At 42.5% G+C, this 4,614-nt stretch overlaps 2 protein-coding genes across 2 annotated transcripts in view; both read left to right on the top strand.

Moving 5' to 3' along the window:
- Positions 1 to 2,671, top strand: part of LOC103381862 (vesicle-fusing ATPase-like) — a 46,677-nt gene extending 44,006 nt beyond the window's left edge. Inside the window, exons 24-25 of the transcript XR_003050287.1 lie at positions 269 to 433; positions 673 to 2,671. The gene's annotated coding sequence lies outside the window, so the exon portion shown is untranslated. The remainder of the gene's footprint in view (positions 1 to 268; positions 434 to 672) is intronic.
- The window catches only part of LOC103381859 (ORM1-like protein 3), a 14,685-nt gene continuing 10,764 nt past the window's right edge, over positions 694 to 4,614 (top strand). Inside the window, exons 1-2 of the mRNA XM_025057499.1 lie at positions 694 to 831; positions 3,464 to 3,626. The gene's annotated coding sequence lies outside the window, so the exon portion shown is untranslated. The remainder of the gene's footprint in view (positions 832 to 3,463; positions 3,627 to 4,614) is intronic.

Genomic DNA, 4,614 nt, shown 5'->3' on the forward strand with positions numbered 1-4,614 from the left:
ATATAAAATTGTCTTGGAAGTACAACAAAACTTCAGTTTTTTATTATCTCATTTTTCTCAATGGTAATTTTATAATTTTTATCAAAATGTAATTTGTTCTTTTCACTCAAGTTCTACAGTATCAGCAGTAGTACTCCTAGTGCATAAAAATCACTAGGTGGCGCTATATGTTGGTGAGACAACCATGTTTTAACCACAATGTCACTATTTAGTTCATCTTTTTAACTGAATCTTCCATTTCCCCTCACGACCCGTCCATGGGTTGCAGGCCACTCTTTGAGAATCACTGCCAAAGTCTGACAGAAGATTTCAAATGTGAAGATTTAACACTAAAGCATGGCTCCACAGCATTGTTGGACCAGATGGATCACCTCACAGCAGACTGCGAATATGCAGCCATATGGAAACCAGCCTCTGGCTGCTCTGTTTCCAAGTAAGGAAGGTCATAATACGTTCACAGACAAATGTTTTATTGATTTCATCCTAATTTAATCATACCGCAAACACACACCAAACTCTGGTACCTGTTTTATTCCCACATTTGAGTTAATGGTGTTTTTCTTAGCTGACATTGGAACCAGTTTTACAGATTGACTTTTTAAATGATTGTATAAATGGTGTTTATATTCAGGTGAGAAATGTGACTCTCCCCTTCTGATTGGACTTTCCTAGCTGCCGTTGTCTCTGCGAGGAGAAACCTTCAGGGTGTGATTGAGCTGGGCGGGCTGAAGGGGCGAGAAGGTCACTCAGCAGGGTCCGAGAGTGTGGATTGCAGAGAGAGGAGGCCGAGTGCCCACTGCAGAGAGAGATCTCAGTGACCAGAGTCTGGAGGTCAGTCATGGAGCGCCCCCACCCATTTACCCAGCCCCTCTGTGTTTTTATTCTTCCGTAACAAAGAGGATGGGGAAACAGGCAGTGACTGAGCAGCACTCGACCTACCACCCAGCTTTAGTCTGGGGTGGGGGGTGAGGGTGAGGGGTGAGGGGTGGGGGGTGTCCTGTGAGTCTCTAAATGTGACAATAATTGATAGACATCTTTGTGAAACTTTTGTGAAGCCAGTCTTCATCCACTCCTGGTGGGGAGTCTTCTATATTATACCAATAAAGATGTCTTTTTAATGCCTCCAGTCAAGATGCGATATGTCACGGCAGTGCTGACAATGAGGCAGGTCTGTTTTCCATCATGAACATTGTCGTGGGTTACGGCGTTGTCAAATATGTGCCGAGCTCAGCTCAGGGATTTGGATAAGAGCTCCACTGCAGGAGTGATAGACTGTGAGCAGGGCCAGGGATGGATGATAGGGATGTGACACTGGCTCTGATTTATGACCCCAGTCTGCAGTCTGCATCTGAATAACCTCGAAAAAAACTGGGATTGCCAGGTCAAAGCCACAAGTGCAGAGCGAACAGTGAGTAAGGTCAAGAACGCGGGAGGAGTTGTGGTGCAGCGTTGTGCAGGAGAAGGCCTCAGTCTGAGTGTCTGCGTCGGTAGCTGGGACAGGAGGGGGAGGCGCGTACAGAGAGCTCCCCTACCGGGCCGGTTTCTACGGTGACTTGAGAAAGGCCGTAACCAGGTCCGGCTCTTTCTCAGGCCCTAATCAGCGTATTACCACAAAGAAGGACATATGTTCTCCCCCTCCCCGCCGCCTCCCACCTCTCCACCCTCTCCACTCATTCTGACCGGCATGGCTGGACACAGGCAGCCAATAAAACCAGGATTAGGAGGGTATCTACACACACTGGGCTGAAGCGACAAAGTTTCTGAACACGCCCCAATCCCACCCTACTCCGTTCACAAACCTCTTTTCATGGTTCCTCATCTGTCTCCCATTCCTGCCATCGTTCACTTTATTCCACTCGCTCCCATGTTTGTATCCTCGCTCTGCCTCTTCTCTTTTCAGAGCGCTCACCCCGTAAGCTGTCCACACAATAGGACATCCAGAAATTACTCATTTTACCAAAGGAGTTCAGCAAATTCCCAATGCCTCTTGTCCGGCTCTTTTCTTTACCGTCTGGATCCTGTGCTCTTTGCTGTTATGATAATGAAATGAGTTGGCATCACAAAGACAAAGCTAAAGCTGGAAGGAAGAGATTATGAAAATTTGGGCTTTTAAATTTTTTTTTTTTTTTTTTACATATTATGAAAAGAGGACATTACTGTTCCTAAAATGTTGTGATCACGAAAACCAAATCTGTTCACTTCAAATCAGCCAAAAAGTTGGGGGTATTTACAACAACAGCTAACATCTGTAGCTTAGCAGTGCACCACCACTGCATGAACTAAGTACTTTTTGTAGAACATTGACTTTTTTAGAAATTGGTATCATTTGGATAATTAACAACCCATTCACTTTTTAATTACATTATAAAATAGTCATTTATGAACTGAGGATAACAGTTGTTGTTTTTTCTCATACTTGCTACTAGACTTAACAACACATGGCTTTTTTTTTAAATAAGCATTCAATGATCATCCTGCTTTATTGTCCTGAAACATCTTAATTGCAGCGGCAGTGTCTTATTCCAATTTCAAATTAGCATCCTTACCAAAGGAAAATCCATTCAAACAGCCTGTATGGTTTTCTTCACCATTGGCATCAAGCAGTTTCATTTGATTATGCTAAGCTAATAGAATAACCAGTGTTTTCAGTAGAAATAAATAAATAACCCAACTGTGGATTTTTGTAATTTTTTTATTGAAACCTTTAGGAAGCGTACCAACTATTCTGGAAATGGGGACTGCGCTGAGCCTTTGTTATCCTGTGATGCTGTTTAATATGTTAAGGCCTTACCTCAGCCCTTGTTCTAATGTGTCCTGGAAATGGGAGCATGTTAAAGATGATATCATTGCCTTTGTCATGGAGCTTTTTCCAAGCAGGACAAAGACGACAAGAAATCTTCTCTCAAATAAACCTTTTTTCATTAGGGCGGCAAACACTTCACCACTTCACTGTGTGTGTGTGTGTGTGTGTGTGTGAGTCACTCAGCAAGGTCCCACATGGAAGAGGCTAAACCCTCAGTGGTCTTCAGCCGGACACTGAGGCGGCCTAATTAAAGGGCACTTAAGCCCCACAATGTGTGGTGGTGCAGGTTGGAGTTGGTGGAGGTCCCCGCCGAGAGGGACAGAATTCATGGCACTCGTAAACAAGGGAGTCCAGGACAGAGGGACAGAAGAGGGCTATGTGCCAGAGACTTTGTTCACACAAGATGAAGAGTCAACAGCCTCCCTATCCCTCACCCCTCCTCAGCCATTCCCCCTAATAACCACAGTCTTCAGAAGAGCTGGAAACACAATGCGGTCCCACTCCCCTCCTCTTGCTCTCAATCACTGTTGGGACAATGAAGAGGACCCCCCACCCCTCCTCATTCCCTCCAGTCTTACCACCTCAACCATCCTTCTGCCCCTCCCGGACCCCCAAACAGACACTTCTTTTATTGAAATTCTTTGGTGTTCTAATCCTCAGCTTCCTCCAGGGGCAATAATGGACTCCCTGCGTCAGCCTTTTCCAGTGAGACGATCATCTAAGTCAGCCTGGGTCACAAGTCCACCCCTGCTATTGGAGAAAGGTTCCCCGCCAGTGTCATTCCTGTCACATTCCAAGCAAGGAGCAGCACTAGTTACCTGAGGTACATGTCAAGGTTCCACTCATTTACCAAAACGTAGTCGAGCATTTTCACTAATCATTTTATGTCACCCTTTAGATTTATAGTACAAGTGGCAAGTCATTTTTTTCCTTCTGGACGCGTCTTAGTTCATCTGTGCACCAGCAAGATTCAGAATTCACCAGGCACGTTCATGTTGCCTAAGAGTTGGCACAAAGTGTGGAAAATGCTGGAAATATGAGCAACTGATTAGAATAAATTATCAGCCAATTGCATAAGTGCAGTGACAGGTGATGAAATGAATGTTGCGTGTGACTGAGTGAGTGAGTGATAGGCAGTGGGAAAACGTTGCGTGACTAGTTGATTTTAATGATGGGGGGTAACCAAATATGAAAATACCAATCTGTGTAGAGCATCACTAACAGGAACCACCAAAAGCTGTGAAATTAGATCAGGACATTTTACACAAAATTATAAAAGAAATACCTAATTTCTGCCAGAACCTTGTTGTCTTTGCTGTCTACAGGTGTGGTCGTCTGTACAGGGACACTGGTAACCAGATGTGACTCGCCCTTAATGGACCACATGGGTATAAGACTTATATCAGACTTTACTGGTCCATACTTGACCATCTCTGAGGTCCACATAGACAGCCTGGCTAAAGGTTGTCTCTAGTAAACTATGTTTATAGGTTACCTACAGTTTACAACTGATTTCATATACTACTACTACCACTGCTACTACTACTGCTACTACTACTGTTACTACTACTGCTAATAATAATAATAATAATAATAATAATAATAATAATAATAATAATAATAATAAATTAACAGCATGGAATACAAATAATTATATAATATACCGTATATATTATATATAATTATTATATATTATCATATAATAATTATTATTACAAATTAAAATAATTATAATAAAATAATAATATTATTATATTATTATTATAAATAATAGTAAAACCGTAATAGTAAATAGTTTTAATCTTTTCCTG

Source organism: Cynoglossus semilaevis, chromosome 8 (genome assembly GCF_000523025.1).
Source record: "Cynoglossus semilaevis isolate Cse_v1.0 chromosome 8, Cse_v1.0, whole genome shotgun sequence".
Lineage (NCBI taxonomy): Eukaryota > Metazoa > Chordata > Actinopteri > Pleuronectiformes > Cynoglossidae > Cynoglossus > Cynoglossus semilaevis.